The sequence below is a fragment of the Fukomys damarensis genome, unplaced genomic scaffold (genome assembly GCF_012274545.1).
Source record: "Fukomys damarensis isolate Sample0158 unplaced genomic scaffold, DMR_v1.0_HiC HiC_scaffold_9, whole genome shotgun sequence".
NCBI classification, from domain to species: Eukaryota; Metazoa; Chordata; class Mammalia; order Rodentia; family Bathyergidae; genus Fukomys; species Fukomys damarensis.
The window spans coordinates 3,189,585-3,215,935 of NW_022900921.1; the positions used below are offsets into that span (position 1 = coordinate 3,189,585).

General features: G+C 37.4%; 1 long non-coding RNA gene and 1 other non-coding gene across 2 annotated transcripts in view; one reads left to right on the forward strand and one right to left on the reverse strand.

Moving 5' to 3' along the window:
- The window catches only part of LOC109118551, a 15,359-nt gene extending 2,468 nt beyond the window's left edge, over positions 1–12,891 (reverse strand). The window contains exons 1-2 of the long non-coding RNA XR_002025908.1: positions 12,447–12,891; positions 9,158–9,273 (exon numbers count right to left, since the gene is read on the reverse strand). This is a non-coding gene — a long non-coding RNA (uncharacterized LOC109118551). The remainder of the gene's footprint in view (positions 1–9,157; positions 9,274–12,446) is intronic.
- A 7,479-nt stretch (positions 12,892–20,370) lies between these two features.
- On the forward strand, positions 20,371–20,477 carry LOC117285424. Its single transcript, XR_004516457.1, has one exon. It is a non-coding gene; the product is annotated as a U6 spliceosomal RNA (small nuclear RNA).
- Positions 20,478–26,351: the final 5,874 nt, after the last annotated feature.

Below are 26,351 nucleotides of genomic sequence, written 5' to 3' on the forward strand. Positions count from 1 at the left end.
TATATATATTGCATCTACATTTGTTCATAATTATAACAAGTATGCCACATTTGTTCAAGATGTTATACGAGAGAGAAGAGGTTAATAGAGACACTGAACTCTATCCTTGTTTTTTGGGTAAACCTAAAACTTCTCTAAAAATCAAGTCTAAGGACCTTGGTAGAACACATTCTTAGCACATATGAAGCCCAGCATCAAAAATAAAATAAAGTCTATTAATTTAGTACAGCAAAAGCATGATTTTATGCTATTAAAATACAAATCAAAAGAAAACTAGAGTAGCTATTTTAGTATCAGACAAATTAAGCTTCAGAATAGCAAATATGATCATATGAAAGGCTGAAATTATATGGTGATAAGGTGATAAATTAACCAAGAACACATAACAATCCCAATTGTATAAACATTCAACAGGATTTTCAAAATATATAAACCATCCAGTCGTGGTTAGCATCTGCAGTCCCAGCATTCAGGAGACTAAGGCAGGAAGATTGCTGAGACCAGCCTGGACAATACAGTGAGACTCATCTAAAAAAATATATATGTATATGTACACACATGCATATATCTACATATACACAGAGACAGAAAACTATATATGCATATATATATATATATATATATATACATTTAAAGAAAAAATTAAGAGAACTCAGAAATAGGCAAAACTACAACTATAATTAGAGTTCAATACTCCTCAGTTATCAACAGAACAGAGGAAAAAATAAGATTTAGAAGATCTAAACAATGCTACCCATAAAACTTGACCTACTTGTCCGTTGCTTTGCGGAAAGACCTGGTAAGTGACCCACACAGAGATGCAGAAGGGAAGTAAAATTACAAAAGGTTTATTTTGCTAGCAAAAGGCCAATCACACTAAGAACAGTGCCAGAGATTGAAGACATACCAGATTACAGGTCATTCTTTTATAGGGTTTCATAGCCATAATCTCATTCAGGTGGCTACACTACATTTCCTCAGTTTACATTTACTGATATACAAATCACAGTCACAGGACAAGTTAACTTTTAACCCAGATGCAGCAATTCTTTTAGAATTCACCTAGCTATCTATTCTAGCCCAGGGGAAGGGGGTGTTCCCAGTCAGGAAAGCAAAATTGACAATGGTTCTTTTCATCCTGACCTTTATAATCATGTGGTTTACAAAACTTTGGAGCTCAGGGGTCTTAATGTGCCCTGTTATCTCGGGATGAGATCAGATGTCCCATTCTGCAGTTAATGCCTCTGGTGTCTGTTAATTTTGAACTAAACAAAGCAGACTGCTGTCAGATTCAGCAGGAGCCAGTCTACATTTTCAAATATTTTGTAGGTCTTTGGTTATTTCAAAATGTATCGCTATTAGTTGTAGAATACTCAACAATAGCAGAACACATATTCAAGTTTATGTGAAACATTCACCAAAGGTACATCATATTCATGGTCATAAAACAAATCTCAAGAATGAACTGAAATGAATTGGAATTTAAATGAACTGAAACCATTTAAAGTATGCATTCCGACTACAACAGAATAAAAGCAAATAACAAAGTAATCTGGAAAATCCCACAAATATTTGGTAATTAAGCAACAAACTTTGAAATAACTCATGAGTCAACATGGAAGTCATAAAGGAAATTAGATACTACTTTCAACGCAGTTTAAATGAAAACAAAACACATCAAAATCTGCAGGGTCTTGACAGTATTCAAGGTTTACTTCACCAGTAATGTCACATTTTTGTCTTGTGCCCCTAAACGGTAGATTTCCCCCAAATCCACAACTTTAATAATAACAAAACATCAAACAAAGCTAAGGTGATGCTCCTGGTATAAAATATCTGACCAGTACTCCTGTTAATTGTTAACCACTTAACAGTTTACCCCAAGCATCACCTGGGCAGTGCATTTGTTTACACACTCACTATCAAGGTCTCTCAGACAGGTGTCATTTCAATCAGTCAATTCTTATATTGAATAAATTTGATAAAATTGTCACTTTTCCTGTTGTGTTATCTTATACAAATAAATGAAAAATATGCAATTTTCGTTCCTTCTTTAAATAATTGGACTAGTATTAAAGTTGTTGAAAACAAGGAAAGAATAAAAAAAGGAGACATGATAACTAAATACACTGGAACCAAAAAAAGGACATTAAGGGAAAAGTTGGTGAAATAAGAATAAGATTTGAATTTAAAGGTAAAAGTATATATCAATGTTAATATTTTTAAATTTAGTTTTTGATACATAAAACAAAATTTTACATATTAATTATACATCTAAATGCAATTAACATTGCATTTCCAATACATGTATACACTGCAATGTTTAAATCACGTTAAACATGTTTATCTCCTCAAACATTTATTATTTTTTGGTAGTAAAACTTTTCAAAATCTTTCCTTTTACAATGTTAATTTTAGTTTTGAAATATGTACATAGTTATGTAAGTTGCTAACATTAGGGGAAACTGGATGAAATAAGAAGGGAACTCTGTTTACTATATTTAGAACTATGACATAAATCTAAAATTATCCCAACACAAAGTTGTTTTTAATTTGCATAATATTGCCAACACAGTCCTACAAGGAAGTTACGTCATTAAATGCTTTTATTAAAATAGAAGATAAGTTTCCAGACAATACCTCAGAGTACAGGAGAAAAAAAGAACAAACTAAAAACAAAGCAAGGAGAAAGAAAGAAATTATATAGTAAAGGCAGAAATCAATGAAATTCAAAACAGAGGAACAATACTGAAAAGTCTATGAAACCAAAACTTACTTCTTTGACAACTTCAAGAAAACTTAAATTTGTTATACTGATATTGAAAAAAAAGACACAAATTACTTGTATCAATAATAAAACATGGAGGCCAAGACTGTAGCTCAGCAGCATAGTGCCTGCCTGGCAAGTGCGAGGTCCTGAGTTCAATTCCCAGTACCAAAAAAGAACAATAATACAACAAAGGCTTTCACCACAAATTCTACAACTTGGACGAAAATGGGATGAATTCCCTGAAAGACATAAACTAACAAAAAAGTTCACTCAAGAAGAAATGAATAATCTAGGTAACCTTATATTTATTGAAGTATATCAACAAAGAAAACTCTGGAACAAATGGGTTTGTTAGCAAATTCTACCAAACATTTCAGAAAGAAACACCAGCAATTCTGCACACAAACTCTTCTAGAAAGTAGAAAAGAGTGGAATACTTCCCAACTGATGCTATAAGGCCAGAATTACCCTGATAAAACAAGACAGAAAAACTAGAGATCAATACACCTTATATACATAGACATGAAAATCTGCAATATTATGTTATCAAGTTTAATCTATCCAGATGTCAAATGGATAAAATGTCATGACCAAGTGGAGTTTATCCTAGGAATACAAGTTGAGTTCAATATTTAACACTCAATTAATGTGACTTATGACACTGAGGAGCCAAAGAAGAAAAAATACAAATGACTGTGTCAGTAAATAAAGAACATTTGACAAAATTCAACTTTCGTTTGTCATAAATATTCTCAGAAAACAGAGAGAAAGGAATACTCATAATCAGACAAAAATCATCTGTATAAAACCTTTAGCTTATTTCATACCTAATGGTGAAAAACTGTGTACTTTTAAGGTGTTAATTCTCCCTTAACTGATCTGTGTATTCAAAACAATTCCAATCAAAATCTCCATATGCATAAAACTCTGTTACATGTTGATATTCCTTAGTGGATTTGGATCACTATGACAAAATACCTTAGAATGACAACAGCAATCGATTTCTCACAATTTTGGAGGTTACCTCTAAGATCAAGGCACTGGCAGATTCAATGTCTGGTAAAGGCTCACCATCTACTCCACTGATGGCACCTTGCTGCAGTACACTCGGGCGGTGGACGAAGGTAAACCTAATCCCTTAAGCCCCTTCATAAGAGCTCTAATCTCATCTGGAAGACAGTGCTGTCCTGACCTAATCACCTCCCATCATCCTTTACCTTTTGATCTTCACCTTGAAGTTAAATTTCAAAGCAAGTTTCGATTTTGGAGGGACAGCAACCTTCAGGCAAGAGCAGACACACAAGCAATAAACATCTGAAAAGTACATTTAAAAAATTATATTTAAAATAGCTTCCAAAATGAATATAATAAGGAATACATTTAACCAAGAAAATGCACTATTATACACTGAGAACAATACTGCTTGGGCCGGGGATTTAGCTCAGTGATTCTGCGCCTGCCTTCCACGTGCAAAGACCCAAGTTCGATCCCTGGTACCAAAAACAAAACAAAACAACAACAACAACAAAAAAGATACTGCTAGAAGAAATTATAGAAGACCTAAATAAATTGAAAGCCAACTCATGTTCATGGTTTGAAAGACAATATTGTTAATAGGGTAACACTCTCCAAGTTGTTCTACACTGCAATCTCTACCACATTCCAAATGCCTTTTTTCTATAAATGGAAAAGTTGCCTAAAAACATTCTTAAAGAAATTCAAGAGATCCAGAATAGCCAAGACTTATGTACAGGAAGAATAAAGATAAAAATCACATGCTTCTCAATTTTAAAAATGGTGAAACTGGTGTAAGGACAGACATAGATCACTACAAGAGAACTGACCTCAGAAACAATCTCAAGTTATCTATAATTAATTGATTTTTAAGAAGAGTACTAAGACATTCAATAGGGGAAAGGTTTTCTTTTCTTTATACTGGAACAAATGGATATTCATGAAAAAATGCAAAGGAATAAAATTAGACTCCCAGCTCACACCCCATATAAAAGTTAACTCCAAATATATTCAACAACTTAATAGAGCAGCTAAAACTATAAACTCTCAGAGAAAAACGTGGGTATAGATCCTTGTGACCTTGAATTAGGCAGTGTTCCTTAGATATGATAGCTAAAGTTCAACTGATGGGGAGAAAATTGGGTTTCATCACTATGGAAAGTTTTTGTGTCAAAAGACACCATCAGGAAAGTGAAAAGGTAACCCAAACAATTAGAGAAATACTTGCAAAATATGTCTCCAATAAGGGTCTAGTATCCAAAGTATATAAAGAATACATATCTTACAGCTCAATTAAAAACAACCCAGTTAAAAATCAGCAAATGATTTCAAGACACTTCTCCAAAGATATATAAACTACCAACAACCACACGAAAAAAATCCCCACTATCACTAATCATTAGGGAAATATAAATCTAAACTAAAATATCATTTCACACATAATAACATGGCTGTAACAATAATATTGAAAAGCAGGAAAAAAAGTGTTGGTGAGAATTTGAAGAAACAAGAACAAGACATTACCATGTGATACAAAATGACACAGCCCTTATAGAAAATACTAACATAGTTCCAAAAAATGTTAAAAATAGAATGACCATGGCACAGAATTTCACTCCTCGGTGTATTCTAAAAGAACTGAGAATGTATGGATGCAATAACTTGTATGCAAATGTCTCTAGCAGCCCTGTTCACAAGAGCAAAAACTAGAAACAATACTCTGGTTTCTCTTCAGATCACATAAATCTTTCATCTTTTACTAAAATCTAGAAACAACCCAAAGCCCGCTAACTGATGAACAGATAAATAAAGTGTGGCATATTCATACAATGGCACACTACTCAGCCATAAAATGAAAGGAAGTACTGGTACATGCCACATCATTAATGAACCTAAAAGACTAAGTAAAAGAAGCTAAAAACAAAAGGCCACATTCTGTTTGAGTCTATCTGTATGAAATCTATAGAGACAGAAATTATAATTACTGCTTGCCAGGGACTGGGATAACTCAGGGAATGGGGAACGACTCCTGGTAAGTACAGGGTTTCTTTGGTGGTGGTGGTGTGATGAAAACATCCTGGAGTTGAGATCGTGGTGATGGCTGCACAACCTTGTGAATATATTTAAACACACTGAATATTATGGTTTGTGAATTATAATTCAATAAACTACATCCTCCCCATTTTTTCTCAGGGCTGGAGATTAAACTGAGAAATTCACACACTAGGCAAGTGCTTTATTACTGAGCTACTCTAGACCCTCAGGCTCAACCTATTCTCAAAGACAATGCAGAGGCTTCAATATTATAAGGCCATACACACACTTTTAATAGTCTACTCCCATCTCTTCTGGACGCCATACTAATAGCTAAGGTCAAGTCACAATATAAGCCAGTTGAAGAAATGTTGGGCCAGATAAGGGAGAAAACAGACTAAATCCTGCAAAAGCTATAGGACTTCAACAAACAGTCTATCAGGATATGGTTTTATTGGGTCTAGATCCTGAGAGTGATGACTCAAGGGAAATGCCTCCTTGTAAAATTGGCATGAGTTTGCTTGTTCTTACCTCAGACCACATCTCTTTTCACATAATGCGTGCCACTTGGAGTTCTGACCAATTCTCCATTGGGAGGATTTCCAACATTTTTCAGGGCCATATTCAGAAGCAGTACTTTTCCTCTTGCAGCCATACTTTGAGCCAACCTATTCATCAGTCAAACTCAGCCACTTTTCTCCTCTATTTGCTGGTCATAAAAGATCCCACATGTGGTTATAGGTGTAAGCTGAGGGAAGAGGGTCACTACAACTGGTGTTTTACATTGTAGGCACATGACTGTGTTGAAGAGAGTAATAAAGCTGACTGGCAGTTAACGAAGGGTTACCCCAATATATAAATAAATAAATACTGATTCAATCAATGTACACTGCATGCATGGACTGAAATATCACATTGGATCCTACTTGTATAACTACTTTGTAACCCTACTTTATGTAACTAATACATATGAACAAAAATAAAATAAAAATTTTAAATGAGTTTTCTCAGGGCCAGGGATTTAGCTCAGTGATTCTGCTGCCTCCCTTACAAGCACAAGGACCCGAGTTCAATCCCTGGTACCCAAAATAAATAAATAAATAAGTAAGTAAAATGAGTTTTCTGGAGAGTTCTAAAAAATAAAAATTCTTGGGTCTCAACCCTCAAGATTTTGATTCACTACAAACCATTCCAGTCTATGCATGATATGCCTGTGGGGTGATGTGGCATATGGACATATATACAGAGATCATGACTATAGCCACACAATTCCCCATTTCACCAGGCTCCAAATTTCATTCTCAATTCCTCATAAATTTTAAGTGAAAATAGATATGCAGATCTTATACCTCGTTAAAAAGCACAGAGAGCAGTTACCTTGCAATCCATTACAATTTACAATATTAAGTGAGACTGAGAAATCCATCACAGCCAAAAAGGGATGAGCCCATCCCTTCAGGGTGAAGACATACACGGAAAAGCAGGTGAGAGTAGAACCCAGGCAGGAAGAGCAGATACAGGAACTAAGTATCACATTCACAGAAGAAACACCAATTTATTCATTTGTCCAAAATTCAACACAGCAAGTGGGTCAGAAAAGATGGCTGAAAAGGAGTACCACTTGTAGAAAGCACTTAATCCTAGGGCTGCCCAGGTGAGGAACGGTTCATAGACTGGAGCCCCAGAGGGGTCTGCCCATAAAAAGCTGGCTCTTGCTCTCAAGACTGTGGTTTTCTTAGAGAAAGCTGTTTCTGCAGCACTAAGTGCGTGCTTTTCTAGACCCCTATAACCAGTATGGCGATTGTGACTGCACTCATCTGCTTTCAGAACTATCCTCTGGCAGTAGTGAGAGGGGTCTGAATCAGGGACATCTTGCAAGGAAGAGGACAAGTCTAGTTTATATGTTAGCTCTTCTAGGAAGCTCCCCACCCCCACCTCCGCCACCAAATGCTCAGGCTGCATATCTTTTTTTTTTTTTTTTGTTTTTTAAATGTTTCTGCAGCACTAAGTGCGTGCTTTTCTAGACCCCTATAACCAGTATGGCGATTGTGACTGCACTCATCTGCTTTCAGAACTATCCTCTGGCAGTAGTGAGAGGGGTCTGAATCAGGGACATCTTGCAAGGAAGAGGACAAGTCTAGTTTATATGTTAGCTCTTCTAGGAAGCTCCCCCCCCCCCCCTCCGCCACCAAATGCTCAGGCTGCATATCTTTTTTTTTTTTTTTTGAGTTTTAAAGATCATTTTCATTTTTTTAAAGTTAATATGTGCATGACAGGAAACAAACTCAAGAAGCAAAGAACAAAGTCATTTAGCAGTCATAAGCATCTTAGGTGGATGTATTATTCTTCTAGGTCTTGTGTGTACCTGCATGACACACCATTCTGTGTAACTGAGGTTGTACAGCGAGTCATGCTTTTACACACTCCATGAATATTCCCCAATTCAAAATCCCAAAGCTACAAGAACTCAGGACCTTGTGCTTTCGAGGCAGACGTGGCATCACTGAGCTAAATACCTGGTCCCTTATAAGGGTATTTTTGATAACCAAGAACACACTACACCAACTCAATCTGTGAGAAAAAAATCATAATCCTGCCTTTCTTGAAAATAAAAATTTCACTCAAGATAAAAATGACAACAGGCCTCTTGATAGACATACTGGCAAAGCTAAAATTACAATACTGCATTTCCTTAGTGCTCAATTTAAAACAAGACATAAAGCAACAAAGTATGCCAAGCCATGTGTCTGAGAGTTATCATATCTTTACTATTAAGATGTTAGCAAAAAGGTATGTTCCTAGTGAATTATTAAGGTGTTTCTACAATATGGCCAGAAGAAGTACACACACTGATTCCTCTCACTAAACTGTAAATCTGAACACTGCACACATCTCTCCTTGTATGCTTATTTCCACCCCTCTTTGGCCAGCTTAATGGCCAGCCCTGATACACACTGCCCAGGGCAGTTGTGACAATTCCAAGCCCAAGATGTATTTTTCTCTCAATTATAACAAAAAGATACTTAAATATCTAACTCACTACCTCTAGTTCTTATCATACATTGCCACCTCAGTACATCTGTAAAACTTAGATGCTAAGCAGTAGAGTATGAACTTTGTTTCCTTTTTTTTTTTCTTGACCATTCTTTTTTTTTTTGGTACCGGGGATTGAACTCGGGTCCTTGCGCTTGCAAGGCAGGCAGCGGAACCACTGAGCTAAATCCCCAGCCCCTGAACTTTGTGTACAATAAGTCCAAGTACTTAACCAAAATAGGCACATACAGTCCTACGGTTATAAATCATCTCCCAGATATGGAGATAATAGCAAAGAGCTCTTACCACTCTCACCCACCCTTTTCCTTCTTCACCACTTCAGTGACAAAGTCAGGACCACATCTAGCTCCAAGAGGTGGCTTTAGCAAAGGTTACTTCCAGAAGACAGTTCTTCCTAAAAACTAACAAAAGAACATTTGTACAGGGATTATTTGGCTACTTCTAACATAATTTGGGCAGTAGGAGTTATCCTTTAATACCCAGCAGTGTTAACTAAAATGTACATATATATATATATATACAGAACAACAGCAAGACAATATGAACTCACTTAACTTCCCCTCTCCATACTTCTCCTCCTGCACCCCATGAATAGCCAGCACACCCTCCAAGACATCAAGTTTGACAATTCCATTCCCAAAATACAACCATTCCTGTGAAGCAACAAAAATATACTTAAAGCATGTTACTCCGGCCCTTGACTTTTACATGTGTGAACTTTAAACAGAAAGACTGGATGTTTCCAATAAACATTTAAATGTCCCATAAGTACAGTGGCACTGAGTAAATTGCACACATATACTATATGTACTTAACAAGGACTGTAATTTTAAAGCTTTTTTCTTTGGTACTGGGGATCAAACTCAGGTCTTTGTGCTTGCGAGGCAGGTGGCAGAACCACTGAGCTAAATGCCTGGCCCTTTAAAGTGTAATTTTAAGTGTTATCTAAACAGGAACACTCTGGCCTACAACCCTTTCCCCTTTCCATCTTTTTTAACACAGGAGACAGATACATGCATATGTAATATGAAGAGGAAACTAACACTTTCACTTCCTAAGTGGTTTTAAGAACATTCTTTCTAATGAATTTTAACACAAAGTGTACTCAACACATTAATTTACTAATTCTACTTCTATCATACACTGGCAACCTCTTTAACATCTAGAAAGACCAGATATAAACTACAACTCCTTTGTCCTTTATATACAACTACATACAGAGGAAAGTAAAACAAAATGCACAGACCTAAAGGTCAGTGCTCAATCCTACTTCACCAAAACCACGCTGATTGAGAGCCCTTTGCACTTTCTTTTCCTTTCTCTCTGAACTAGCACAAATACATCTACTGCTCATATCAGTGATTTCATCATTCTATTTCTTAAAGACAGTATTTCCTTATTAACCTTAACAAAAGGATATCTGTAAAATGTGTAGTTTACTATCCCTACTTTTAAAATACTTTGTGCACTTCTAAACATCTGGAAAGACTAGATGTTTCAAATATGGATAAATTTGTCTACTATATACATAGTAGTGTCAAATACTACACACATGTAACAATGGTTATATCTGACAGTGTCTTCTAAGCAGGATCATTCTGATCTAGAATCCTCCGTTTCTCCTTTCCTTGTCACATGTAATACAGACACATATATCACTCAGAAATGACTTTATACTTACACTTCCTAAAGTCCTTTTCTCAAGACAGCCTTTCTATAAATTTTAACACAAAGTATACAAAATGCCTTAGTTTACTAACTACTTTTGTCATACACTGACAACTTCTTTAATATGTAGAGACTAGATATTATAAAATTAGGACCCATATATCCAGTATATATGCTATATAGAAAAGTTAAATGAAATGCATGTAACATAAGAGCAACGGAATCACAATTTCTTCCTTCCCACCTCCCTGAACCCAGTGAACAATTACACACAGTATACTGTTCAGAGGTAGTTTAACTATTCTATTTGAAAACATAGTATTTCCTATCAGTTTTTAAAAGCTATTAGCAAAAAATGTTATTCTACTTCTACTTTTAAAATTATCAAGCAAAGCACTTCTACATATCTAGAACTAGATTTTTCATATAAGAACTTGTCTACTATCACACAGCCCTGATAAATAAAACTGCGCATATAGCAATGGATTAAATCTGAGGCATCTTCTAAACATGACCATTCTGGCCTTGAACCATTCCTTCCTCACTTCCTTCTGCCTTCAACCCAGTGGACAAATACACGCATATGTCATGTTAGAGATGGTTGAATCCAAAATTCATTTACAGAGGACAAGCTTTTTCGTGTATTTCAACATAAAGTGTACAAAAATGTGCACTATTTCTTCATATACTGGCAACCTCTTTAACACTCAGGGACTAGATGTTGAAAAACTTGGCCTTACTTGCCCATCATATACACTATGTACACAGCAAAACAAAACTCATAAACAAAATGATGTCTGAAAATGTTCAAATACAAACACACTAGCATACTACTTTTTGTAACTGCTGCCCTACCACCTCCTCCAAACCAGTGAACAAGTAAAGACTGTACCATATTGCTCAAGAGGTGGTTTAACCATTCCATTCCCAAAAGACAACATTTCATATAAAGTTTAGCAAAAGGATATTACAAAGTGACACTTTACTACCTCTACATTTAACATACAGTGGAAACTTCTACACATCTAGATAAGACTGGATGTTTCAAGTAAGGACTCAGTTTGTCTGTTGTATATACATGACAGTCTTGATTAAACTACACACATGTAACAATAGTTCAAAGTATCTAAAATATGAGCAGGCTGCCAGGCATGGCGGTACACGCCTGTAATCCCAGCACTTGGAAGGCTGAGGCAGGAGGATTGCTGTGAGTTCCAGACTAGCCTAGGCTACACAGTGAGTTCCAGGTTAGTCTCAACTGCATAGTGAGACCCCGTCTCAAAAAACTAAAATTAAAATTAAACATAAATAAATAAATAATAAAATAAAATATGAGCATACTAATCTAGAACCCTTCCCTTCTCCACTAACCCAGTGGACTAAAATGCTCAAATTTTCAGAAGACAATCTTTCCCAGGAATTTTAACACAAAGTGGACAAAATTTGTTAGTTTACTAACTGTACTTTTGTCAAAACTGACCTCTTTAGCATCTAGGAAGACTAGATGATGTGAAAGGACTCATTTATCCTTTGCATATCCTACATACATAGCAAAATAAATGGAAATGCAGACACAAACAACAATGGTAACTTGCCTTACTATAGTTCACTAGAACAGCACTGTGCATTTCCTTCTCTTCTGAGAACTAGTGCATAAACACAACACTTACAAGTCAAGAGGGGTTTGCCTATTCCCCATACAAAATAATGCTTCATGCGAGTTCCAACAAAACGAAACTTAAAGATGCGTTACTGTTCTTTCTCTACCTTTTAGCATGTATCAGGCACTTTAGAATATCTAGAAAGAACAGATTATTTCAATAAAGTACTTAGCACTCTCACACACACACACACACACACAGTAGCGACTAAAATGCACACACAAAACAATAGTTACAGTACGAACCATTTCTTCTTCATGTGGCGAGTGTGGTACTGGTTCTTTTCTGTCTTCTGCTCCGTGTCCTCTAAGCCAAGGTACAAATGTGGACAAGTATCACTCCTAGTGCTTCTTCAGATGGTCTAATGAGCTCCATTTCAGAGTCACTTTCAGAAGACGCTTTTTGTCAAGTTTTTTAAACAAACGGGCTTTTCCAAGGCGTGCGGTTTTTCTAACTACTTTGTCATACGTTGGCAACGTCTTTCCACCTATATTGTCCACATGCAGCAAATCTTCTTTTAAATGCTGAGAGCAGTTTTTTCACATTGTATACAGAGGCCTTCTAAAACCGGCCATTAAATCTTCCAAACGGGTGGCAGGCATTTCCAGTTACCCGAATGTCGATGTCACTTCACCGCTAGCCATTCTACCGTCCTCTCCTGGGCTCCCATTTGTCCTCGCGACAGTCAGGTGCGTTCTCCTCCAGCCCACACGCAGACGTCACCCTGGCCGGATCTCCGCGGTTCTATGACCGGAAGTTGCCGCGCTTTTGACCCACTTCCGGCCCACCGCGGGGGGGGGGTCCAGAGGCCGCCATTTTCTCACTCAACCTCGCTGCCAGCCCTGCAAGGCGGGTCCTCCAGGCTGGCAGGGTCTTCGCCTAGGCTGGCAGGATTGGGCTAGGAGATCTCATAAGCTGTAGCTCCAAGGCCTCTACTTTCATCAGGTCATCGAGGTGGGATCCGGGGGAGCGGCTCACCTGTGCTTCAAAGCATGCGCCCCACCAGGGCAGGCGCAGGGAGGTGTCCAGGGATACATCCGCAGGGCCCTTGCCAAGCGGGCCATGCTGTCTTTCTCCTTGTACCCTGCCAGACAGGCTGCATATATATTCTGTGAGCCTCGGGAGTACTCTCTACATCCTTCATTTATAGAATTTATGCAAATGTTTTGAAAGTACCTGTTTATATGTACTGAAGGAATCCAACCCTTCCATTCTGGCCTGAGCAGACACCACTTTAAATCCCTTACCCCTGCTATGCTTTTATATCTTCTGTAGATATATAGCTATGGGCTAATAAGGCTCAGTAAGCACAGCTACACCCTGTAATTCCTAATCATCACTCAGCCCTGCTCTTGATAAACAAAATACAACTCCTTGTACATTTTCAAGCCTTATCCAAGGCAAATAGCCACAACTGCGCTGAACTCTATTCCCCTCTAAAGTCCCACTGTAACTTTTTCCTTCCACAGCTCCCCCACACCCTTTTTATGCTCATGACCCTATAAAGACCTTATAGCCTGTATGAGAGTTAGTTGGTCTAGTCTCTAGTGCCAGAGTACACCCCCTCATTTGTTCTGAAATAAACCTTTCCTAGTGAACTCATACCTCTGTTTCTTTCCCTTTTTTCTTAGCATGTTCATCTTCCAAAAAATAATGGTCTATGTATGCAACACATATTGTGTTCTTTGCCCTCCTAGTCCCAGTTCTTGAAAGAGTAACCAGAACATTCCAAGTGCTAAAGAGCATTTGTAGTTTTATCTGTTTACTTGGTTTGTCCTTCCCAAAGCTTAAACTGTCTATTTTTCACTACTTCTTTCAGCCACTCTAAAGACTTGTGCTAGGTTAAAGTAGTGAAGGTCAGAGCAACCAATCAAGTGCATTGCCTGTCAACAGAAGACTGGTGTCTTCCTGAAGAAGATGGCAGTAAAAGCTAGCAAAGGAGGGAAGAAAGGACCTTGTATGGCCCTCTCCTCTCTTCTCATACCAGGAACTAATACCAATTCCAGGTGTCTGGAGTAGACAACACCATGTCAGGTGTAGGGAATAAAAGGTATTTTCTCTTCTAGGTCCAATTTTAAAATAGTCCCCAAAGATTTATCCTTAAGAAGTTAAAGACCCCTGAGTTAGAAGCCATACGAGCTTGAACCTTTTCCTGCCACTTGACACGCAGTCAAATGAATAACATCCTGTCCTTACAAAAAATAATCTAAATCTTCCAACTCTACAATCAACAACCTGGTAGTAAAAAAACAAACAAAACCAGATGGGTTGGGAAATGAAGAAAGTGGGAGGCTGGTGGATGTCCAGGTGGAGATCTGGCGCCCAGGACTGATGGCTCATAGTGGCCAAGGCCCAGCAGTATTAGCAGTTGAACCTAGCACCTAAACTGGAGTGAGGAGGAACTCTCACATGAAGACATACACATATCCCAAGAGGCACTACAAAGAGAAAGCCATCTACAAAAGAAGAAACACAAAAACTGGGACAGACCTCTGCCCAACAGTTCTATAAACCTCTGTAAAGAAGCACAGCTAAAATGAGAAAAACAAGATTTGCCTACCAAAAAAAAAAACCCCACAAAACCTCCCAAAGCCAATCCAACAGACACTGAAATGGATGAAATTCCAGACAAAGAATTTAAAAACTGTTAGTTATCAAAATTAAACTACTAGATAAGAAAAAACCAAAATGATTGATGAGATCAAAGAACAGAAATGCAGTTGAATGAATCAATTACTAGCATGATCACTGAGTTCAAAGAACATGCAAATAAGAAGCTGGTTGAAGTGAAGACAACAGAGGATGTGAAAGACCACTTCAGTAAAGAAAGAGAAGTTCTGAAAAGGAAGTAAGCAGAAATCCTGGAAATGAAAACCTCAACAACTCAAATAAAAACTTCAATTGAAAGTCAGGTAGAGCCGGAGATTTAGCTCCGGGGATTTAGCTCAGTGCTTCTGCTGCCTGCTTCATATGCACAAGGTCCTTAGTTCAAGAAAGAGAGAAAGAAAGACAGAGAGGGAGGGAGGGAGGAAGAAAGAGAGGGAAGAAAGGAAGGAAAAAATCTAGGCAGTGGAAAGATCATTCAGAAGAGTATCGGGAGTTGAAGACAGGGTAGAAATTCTAGACCCTTCAGACAGTATCAGAGAAAACATAACACTGAGCAGACTATAAAAGAGATCTTGAATAAAACCCTAAAGAAATAAGGCTCACTGAACTGGAAGAAGGCATTGAAAAACAAGCTGATGGCTTTAAAAATCCATTTACCAGAAGTATAGGAAACATTTTCCCAAAACAGGAATGAAATGGATAGCCAGGTAAAGGAGCCATTGACAACCCCAAATAGATACTACAAAGGAACTTTTCCATGACATATCATACTTGAAATATCAGAAATCTGGGAGAAAGAAACAATGTTAAAAGCGGTCAGAAGAAAAAGAGCCAAATCACTTATTATAGCAAACACATCAAATAACAGATTTCTCAAAAGAAACCTTTAAGGCTATGAGCACTTGAAGTTTTCCAAGCCCTAAAAAAATAAATAAATAAATAACAACAACAACAACAACAACAATAATAATAATAATAATTGCCAATCCAGCTTACTAAATCCTGCAAAGCTATCCTTCAAAATCAAAGGAGAAATAATTATCTTCCATGATAAGTACAGAAGGTGTGATAGAAATATACAATGCATGTTTAACTTTAAAAATTTTATAGTAAGCCCCCTCAAAATATTCCTCCTCAGCTCAGTCACACTTATGCCATAATTCTTGCCACTTTCTTTCATCCAAAGATTAACCAAGCCTGAAATGGCTTAGCTTCCGAGATCAGACAGACTGGGTACATTCAGGGTGGGGTGACTGGACAGTTCACGCCACTTTCTGAAGCGGTTCTGGAAAGTCCTCTTTTGTGCATGTTTTCATGAGGTGTGATGAGAAACTATGGTGAATGCTGCTGCCAAGTGCCATCCGATGGAAAGACAGACTAACAAAAACTCAGTGTGCCCTCATCCACTTTATTCACTGGACCTCTGACTGTGCAACTCGTGGCTCTCCTCCAAGGATGAGAATGCGTTCAGGACGTCATAGCAGCCAAGACAGCACAACTAAAGAGGCTGTCTAGGGAAGTTTCAGAATGTGGCAAAAACGGTGGGATAAATGTTTTCAAAGCGAAGGGAATTATTTTGAGGGAGATTAATGGCAATGTGTCTTCTACTGTAATATTCAAAAATTATTTTAAATGTTTTTATTAGCACACATTTGTCATACATACTGGTCACATTTGTCATAGGGAATTTGGACCTGTCCATAATATATCGTAATTCTTTTTTCCCATTCCCCTCCCCATCTTCAGCCCTTCTTCTCCTCCCCGTTTACAAAAGCTTTGTTTCCATTTTCCCTTCCATTCTCACTTTTCTCCTTTTCACTTCCTTCCCTTCTCCCTCCTGCTTCTCTTGTTCCATCCCCATGTGAGCATGTACTTCCTACTGCCCAATAGCTATTATTCTCCATTCTGCTCCTTATTTCCTCTTTGGGTTTCTCACCCGAGATTTAAATTTGTGTGTCCAATTTATCTCACTTAACATCACTGTCTCAAAGTGCACCCATTTTCCTACAGATGACTCAACCTTATCATATGGCAGAGTAGTACTTCATTGTATATAAACACCACATTTTCTTTATTCATTCACATTTTGATACAACTTCTGGGTTGTTTCCATGATTTAACTATTATAAATTGTGCTGAAATAAACAGGGATGTGCACAGATCACTGGGTTATGATACTTCTAACTCTTTCAGGAAGATAGCCAGAAGGGGAATACCTGGATCAAATGGAACCTCTAGTTTTAGTTTTTTGAAGAATCTCCATACTGATTTCTTTAGTAGTTGTACCAGTTTACACTTTAACCAACAATGGAAAGGGGTTCCTTTTCCCCCACAGTCACACCAGCATTTGTTATTCGTTGATTTCTTGACCATAGCCCTTTTTTCCTGGACTGAGATGGAATCTCAGTGTTGTTTTAATTTGAATTTCTTGAATGACCAGTGATGTTGAGCAATTTTTCATATATTTATTTGCTGTTTGTATTTCTTCATCTGAGAAACGTCTATTCATTTCATTTAAATTTGGGGATTCGATTTTTTTTTTTTTTAGTTCTTTGTATATTCTAGGTGTTAGTCAGTTGTCTGAAGAGTAGCTGGTAAAATATTTGTCTCATTTTGTCTCTTCACTTTGTAGGTGGTTTCTTTGGCTAGGTAAAAGCTTTTTAATTTGATGTGACCCCAGTTGTTGATGCTTTGTAAAATTTCCTGTGCAATGAAGATTTGGTTCTTAACGTCTTTGCCTACTCCTATGTCTTCTAGAGTTTTACCTATTCTATCTTCCAGCAGATTGTTTCTGTTTTTATATTTAGATCTTTGATGCATTTTGATTTTAGTTTGGTGCATGGTGAGAGATATGGATTTAAGTTCAATTTTTGGCATGTGAAAGCCAGTTTTCCCTGCATCATTTATTAAAGAGGTTTTCTTGCAGTAAAGGTGTTTAGTCCCTTTGTCAAAGATAAGGCAGCTGAGTGCGCTTGGTGTTGTTTCTGCATCTTCTATTCTGTTCCACTGATTCTCAGATCGGTTTTTGGTTTGTTTGTTTTTGTTTTCGTTTTTTTTGCCAGTACCAAGCTGTTATCATGGCAGCTTTGTAGTATATAACTTCACATCAAAATTGTGGTGCCCCCTGCATTGACCCTTTTGCCCAGAATTGACTTTGCTATTCTAATTCCAAATGAATTATAGGATTGCTTTCCCTAGTTCTCTGAGGTATACTCACAGTATTTTGATTGAGGTTACATTAAATCTGTATAACAGTTTTGAAAGTGTGACCATTCACTATATTGGTTCTGACTACCTAAGGACAGGGAATATCTTTCCATTTTCTGATATCCTCTTTGATCTCCTCTTTTAGAGTACAGTAGTTTTCAGTGTATAGTTCTTTCACTTCCTTGGTTAGATTGATTTCTAAGTATTTCATTTTTCTTTATGCTTTTGCATAAGATGTTGTTACCCTAATCTTCTTAAAGTGTACAATAATGCTATTGTTTTTTAGTACTGAATTTGTACCTTTCTCGGCTGCTAAATTTGGTTATAATTCTAGGAGTCTCTTGGTGGCATTTTTGGGGTCTTCTTCATAGAGTATCATGTCATCATCAAATAATGACAACTTAACTTCTTCCTTTTCTATCCATATTCCTTTTATTTCTTTCTCTTGTCTAATTGCTAATGTTTCCAGAACTATACTGGATAGGAGTGGTAATAGTGAGCATACTTGTCTTGTTTCTGATCACAGTTGTTTGCCATTTAGTATGATGTTGGCTGTTGGTTTGTCATAGATGGCTTTTATCAGATTGAGAAAAGAACTATTCCTATTTTTTGTGGTATTTTCATCATGACTGGGTGTTGGACTTTGTTAAATGCTTTTTCTAAGTCTATTGAGATGATCATGTGGTTATTTTTCCTTGGCTCTGTTAATCTGGTATATTACATTTATTGATTTGCATACGTTGAACCCTCCCTGCATCCCTGGGATGAATCCTACTTTGTCATGGTTTATAATTTTCTTGAGGATTTTATGTATTTTGTTTACCAGTATCCTAAGGAGAATTTTTTGGATCTATGTTCTTTTTTGGTTGAACTCTTCTTGGGTTTTGGTATCTGCGTAATGCTTGCTTCCAGAAATGATTTTGGGAATACTGATGTACTTTCACTTTCATTAAAGAGTTTGTGGAGGAATGGCATTAGATTTTTATCTAAAGTTCTTACAGAATTCAACAGTGACTCCATCAAAGCTTGGGCTTCTCTTTGTTCATAGTTTTTTTTTTTTAAATTACTTCTTCAGTTTCATGACTGATAGTGAGTTATTTAAAATTTTTATATTTTCTTGATTCAGCTTTGGTAATTCGTATTTATCTAGAAATCTGTACATTTCTTCTGAGTTTTACATCTTATTAGAGTAGAAGTTCTCAAAGAAGGTACTGAAGATCTGGATTTCTGCAGGATCCATTGCGGTTTTGCCCTTTTCATTCCTAATTGTATTGGTTTGGGTCTTTTCTTTCCTTTTTGGTTTTTTTGAGACAGGGTCTCACTATGTATTTGAGACTGACCAGCAACTCACTATGTAGCCCAGGCTGGTCTCAAACTCACAGCAATCCTCCTGCCTCAGCCTCCCAAATTCTGGGATTACAGGCATGTGCATCATGCCCAGCTCTTTCTTTCCTTTTTAATGTAAGGTTGGCTAAGGGTTTGTCTATTTTATCTTTCAAAGAACCAATTATTCAAGTCATTGGTTTTTTTTGTATGGTTTTCTTAGTCTCAATTACAGTAATTTTTACTTCAATCTTTACAATTTTCTCTCTCATAAACACTTTGGGTTAAGTTGCTCTTCTTTCTCTAGAACCTTGAGGTTCAACATTAGGTTATTTATTTGAGCTTCCTCTGTTTTTCTGATGTGGGAATTCACCCTTATAAATTTCACTTGTAGAATTGCTTTCACTGTGTCCCATAAGTTCTGGTATGTGACACTGGCATTTTTGTTCAATTAAGATACTGTCTAATTTCTTCTTTAATTACACCTGTGACCCACTGGTTGTTCGGGAGGGTGTTACTTAATTTCCATGTGTCTATGTAGTTTTTGTAGTTTCTCTTGCCGTTGATTTTCAATTTCCAATTATGATGGCTACTCATGACTAAATATAGGCAAAGAGAAGCTTTCTAAAAGCACTAAACTAAAAAACTAAAAAAAAAGTCCAAGAATTAATCAAAGAATTGTGCAATGAAGATATGATAAAGGTTTGAAAAATCTCTCCCCCACAGGCACACAATTAAAAATGGTGAATACATGTAATGGTTTTAATTCCTAGTGCCCAATTAGCTATCAAAAACTTTGTTAAATATAACACTGAAAAAGACTCAATATACATTCAAGGGTTAAATCTGATTTTCTTAATCAAATCGGCCTTTCCAGTCCTAGAGCCCCACATGCACATTGCCAGGTGATTTGAGGTTTTTCAAGGACCCTGAGTAACCTCTTCAGTCCTATCAATGCCCTTTCCATTTAAGTCCATCCAGAATTCTACAACAAATATCATAGACTGAGAAGTTTACAAACAACAGAAATTTGTGCTCACTTCGGCAGCACATCTACTAAAATTGGAACAACACAGAGAAGACTGGCATGGCCCCTGTGCAAGGATGACATGCAGATTTGTGAAGCGATCCATATTTTTCTTAGGCCTGAAAAAAAATTTATTTCTAACAGTTCTGGGAGGCTAGAAAGTCCAAAATTAATGTGTCAGGAGATCCAGTGGCCAGTGAGGGCCATTTTCCTCTTTCAGAGATGGCACCTTCTCACTGTATCCTCCCAGGTAGGAAGCAGCAAACAAGTCCTCACAGGTTACTCATCCCTGCCATGAGTCTCTTTTATAAGGGCACCAATCCCACTCATAAGGGCTCTGCTCTCACAACTTCACCGCCTTACAAAAGGACCAAACTCCTAACACCATTGTCTTGGGATTAGGATTTGATACGGGAATTCTGAGCAAGCACAAACGCTCAGACCACAACAGAAGTTAATTTGATACCCCTTCCTCAGCAGAATCCCTCATAGAACTCCTGCAGGTTAGATGTCCCAGGGAAACCCTAGGGGCTGCTCAGTGTCTTCTTCTTAGTCTCCCATGCCCCATATGCAAACTTTCCTGCCCTTAATTCCTCCAATATTTCATGTATTACAGATTTAACTCAGCTTGTTTGTGACAAGGGTCTGGTTAGAGAAAAGAGAAGGAAGGAAACGGCTAACAAATCAGGGAGGTCATTTAAGGAATCCCTGAAAATCCCCTCTTTCAAATCAGTCTGACAAACATGTAAGGAATTTGAATACAGTCCAGAATAAGAGTTTAGAGATACACAAAGCCTAGACAGGTAGCCTGAGTCCTGCCTCTCACAACTCAGTTTTATGCTGATCATATCTGCTTCCTAGTAGATTAACACTGTGATCTACACATCACGTACTCACCTAAGTTAGAATGCACAACAGAATCTCAGATGTATCTTCTCAGAGAACTTCTCCAGGGGCCACTAACTTACAGGTCCTCCTAAGACCCAAAACACCAAGAGTGGGTGGGATTTTGAATCCCCGTTTCTCAGATAAGAAAATGGGATCCCACAGCAATCAAAGAACTTAGGTCAAGGTCATACAGGAAAAAACATACCCAGATGTTTAACTGCTAGTCTGAAGCTCTTACCAAAATACTCAGGAAATCTACAAAGCTTATTTCAAATATCAGTCATGAAGGAACTCCCAGGCTAACGAGAGTCAAAGAAAGGGCTCTGTAAGAGTGTCAGCACAAGATTTCTTCATCTGACTCCAGGCAACAAAATCTAACAGTGTGAAATCTTTCTAAGCTTGTGAATATAAAACAGGTTTTCATGACAGTATAATTGCTCTTAAAGAAATATTACAAGTTAGAAGTGGTCCGGTGGTCATCAGAGTGTTATGAATCCAGCATCTGAATGCTGCCTTCTGAACTCTTACAGCGCTCTGAACCTTCATCTTAGCATTTTCTACAATGCACTGGACTGGTCCGTTTATGTACCCGTTCCAGGCCTTTCATCCCCATTAGACTAGATACTCTGGGCTCAGCTCATAAACATTTCACTTTTGGGGAGCTAGTATAGCATCCAGCATGATACAGACCTCAATAAATTTGCTGAATAAAACGTAGGTGGTTCTACAACATAACCACATGTTGGTTGTCTACAGCAGGCCTGAATATCACTTTGGAAAGGAAGAGAGGAACACACCATTGGCCAGACGCTCCTCGCCTTTCTGGAAATTTTGCTAGAATTCTCTTCACACAGAACCCAAGTATATTTGTCTGTTTATTCTACTCACACGTTCTTTAGACTCTCAACTACTGTAATTCTGCAGTTCACCCTTCCATCGGTAACTCAGTGATTCATTTAATACAAATAAAAGGAAGGGTTTAGCACTACAGTGGGGCTTCAAAATGCACAATGACAAACATGACTCTGACTACTTGGGGAAGCAATTAGGTGATATGACATAAAGGAACAAAGAAAATAAGACATACTTCACTTCTGTGGTAGAAAGAAGTATAGGCCAACAGCACAAATCAAAACTATACCTAGGGGTAGGGGAAGAAGGATATCGGTAGATTTATCAGAAGACAAAATGCCTCAGTTGTGAGCTCTGTCATTTGAAATGTTATGCCCCAGCTGTTTCTTTTTCCTACCCTATGTTTGTTTCTTATGCTGTTTCTTGTACTATGTTCACATAGTCATTTAACATCCATCATTTTTCTCCTGAATTTATGCTATTCAGCTATGAAACATGATGAAAATATGTGGTGAATGTTTAAATTTTTTAAAAGCTTATCACAGTAAGAGACACATCAGCCCTAAAGTCCCTCAAAAGATTCCCCATCACTTTGAAAATACTTACTGTAAGTCGGGTATGATGGCACACGCCTGTAATCCCAGTACTTAGGAGGCTGATATGTTTGGTTAAGGTAAGGGATTGAGCCATAGAAAAGGCATTCAAATGAGCTCCCGTGAGCCAGCTTTTTATGGGGGTGTTTTTGTTTTAAAAAGTAGCAGAGGTTGAGAAGAACAAACTGAATAAAAAAATTGGGGCAGGTTCTTATCCACGCCTTTTCTAATCTAAAAAGTCCGTATTTGGTTAAGAAAGGTCTTGTTAATCACGTCTATCATACCAAAGACACTCCCGCATAACTTTTCAATTTCTCTTGAATTTCTTAGTCAGATCCCAGCACAGAGGTCCCAATTTCTCCACGAAACTGCTAGCATTTGTTACTTCATGTTTGTTTAAGCAGCTGTCTCAATCAGACAGTTTTCCTGCCGCTGAGACCCAGTACCTGAGGTCCACAACATACAGAAGGAAAAGTCTAACTGGGTTCACAGTTTCAGTCTGCGATCAGCTGGCCCCAGGTCAAAAAGGAGGAAAGACCAGACGTGGACTCCAAGGCCACACTTGCGAGACCACCCACCTAGATGGGGTGGGTACCAAAACCAGTCAAACTGAAACTCTTCCCTCATGCCACACTACCCTAGTGGAACGAGGTGGTGTCTCTCCGTGGTTTTGATTTCCAGTTACTTAGTGATAAATGATGGTGAGCATCTTTACATATGCAGGTTGGCTGTCTATTTTCTTTGGTGTTTAGCCAAGTTCTTTGATCACTTCTCATTCAGGTTACTTACTGCACAATTAGCCATACTGCATGTCACTCATAATATTATCTGCATTTTTTTCTCTTTTTTCTTGACCAATCCTGACACAGGATTGACTGTTTTGTTAGTATCTGTAAATATGACCAGATTCTGGTTTGTTTTGGTTTTTGGTTTATTCTCATTGAGTTTATTGGTACATTTTAGGTACACAGTACAGTTACATTCATCATTGGGATCTTGTGCCTTTGCAAGACTGGTCTTGGTTCTCATTTTTTCCCCATACCCCTGCCTTCCCTTTGCCCCCTCCACCCTTCCCTATTTACAAGTACTTTATTTCCATTTTTTCATTTTTTTTTCTTTTCCTTTTTTTTTGGGGGGGGGTGCCAGGGATCAAACTTAGTCCCTGCACTTAGCTTCTAGTTTTGATGATTTTCTAAATTGTAACATTTTTTCTTCTTCCTTAATTTCTACATTATTATATTTCCTTTCTTCCATTCTCTTGAGAGTTTCCTATTGATATTTTTCTAACTTTTTGACAGAACACTGTGGAAATCAATAACGGTAAGATTGAAAATTGCTAACCCAATTTGCCTAAGAAAATATATATAATGTAAAGTCAGGAGCTGTAGACTCCATTAATGGCTTTAAAAATCTGAAAAGTGTGGTAGACTGTTAACAAAAGTATATTGAATAGATGATTCCTAAACTATGACTGCAATTAGTTAAATGGGCAAGAAGTTGAAATCTTCAGTATCCATTTTCCCAAAATTTAACCTATTTCTATATCTCTTAGATAACTTTCACCAGTAGTCAAGGTTCTCACTCATGATGAAAAGTTCATTTTAATCGTGCCAAAGTACATTTAACTTATAGCTTTAAGACCATAAGTGCTTTCTATGGGAAGACAGTTGTTGAAATAATTATTGTAGGAAAAGAGTATGAGAAAAAAGTAAAAGGCAGGCTGATGAGGAGAGGAAGGCAATGAGGGGGAGGAGGAGGGGACTGTAAGACGGGGGGTTAGGTATGATCAAGATATTTACATCGTGGGCCAGGAATGTAGCTCAGTGCTTCTGCTGCCTGCCTTGCAAGAGCAAGAACCTGAGTTCCATCTCCAGGACCAAATATATATATATGCCTGATGTTTTATTTTATTTATTTTATTTTGAATTTTTTTAGACAGAGTCTCATGATGTAGTTCAGGCTGGCCTTGAACTCACAGTGATCCTCCTGCCTCAGCCTCCCAAGAGCTGGGGTTACAGGCATGTGCCACCATGCACAGATTAAAACCCGATATTTTATGATTACATTAATAGGTATTAATAAAGAAAAAAAATGAAATAAACATTCTCTTACCTTCACAATATGGATAAGATATTCCGCCTTATAAAACCAAGTTTACGATTTGAAAAGTGATTCCTGCACTTGAAACTTAAAATACAATGCAGAATTTCCATTTACCTTACCAAAGTTAGCTGCTTTCATAATTTAGCCATTTAAGGCTATAATGTCTGTCCCTTAACACAATCTAAATATACTGCCTCAAGATTTTATTTTTGAAATCCTATCCTAATATGTTCTAATATCTATGATGATATTTATTAGCTATTTAAATGTTCTATTTAAAATATTAAAACATAAGCTTTTAAAAGTTACTTTTCTTACATTCTGATTTCAAGGAATGGTTCTCAGAGAAAACGGTAAGTCTAATACTTACTCTTAGTCAGATGTGGAGGTGCGCATCTGCAGTCGCAGAACTCCAGGACGCTGCTGTACATGGGTCACAAGTTCAAATCCGCCTGGACAACTTGGTGATTTAGGAAGAGCCTGTCTTAAAAAAAAATTAAAGAAGGGCTAAGGATTTAGCTCAGTACAAAGGTCCTAGGTTCAGTCCCCGGTACAATAAATAACTCGATAAATAAATAGTTTATTACTAGTGCTTGTTTGCACTACATAATAATTACACTTCTGTGGGGAGTTGGAACATATATATAACACATCTTAATTCTTCTTTATCCCCTTTCCTGCCCCTCTGCTCCTTACCTCCTGCTCCATCTCTTGATCTTCTTCCCTTTTGAAAAAGTTCTAACTCCCTGATTCTTATTATCTTTTATGTTGCTCTTCAGTTTATTTTGACTTTGGGTTTCTCATATAAGAGAAGCCATGTAATGTTTGAGCCTGTGTCTCTGATTCATTTCACTTAAGCTTCTGGTTTCGAGGTAATTCTCCATTAAATATAACTACCACATTTTCTTTCCTTTAGTTTGCTCTTTATTTTATTTATACTTTAGTTTTCTCATATTTTTAATTTTAATAAATTTTATCTTATCCCCTTTCCCCAAGTCCCCTCCCCTTCATACATACAAAAGCTTTGTTTCCATTTTTCCTTCTACTTTCACATTTTTCTTGTCCCCTCCTTCCTCCACTGTGCCCTTTTCCATTTGAACACTTTGTTCCCATCTCCCAAGATCCATAATTCAGTTCAGTCCTTATTTTCACTATTGGTTTCTCGCACCAGAAAAATAACACAGTATTTAAACATGTGTGTCTGGTTTATTTCACTTAAGAGTATGGTCTCAAGAAAGTCCTTAACTATGCCTGTACTTCGAGAGCTTTGCCTATCTTATCTCCCAGAAGGTTAAATGTTTCCATTTTAATATTTACATCTTTGATCCACTTTTATCTTAGTTTACTTTATGATGACAGATGTACATCTACTTTCAGTCTTCTATATGTGGGTGGCCAATTTCCCTGGCAACATTTGCTAACGAGGCTATCTTTCCTCTAGGGTATTTTTTGGCCCCTTTGTCAAAGATCAAAGGGTTGTGTTTGGGATTGTTTCTACATCCTCTAATTCTGATTCACTGATCCATATGTTTTTGTTTCATACCATGCTG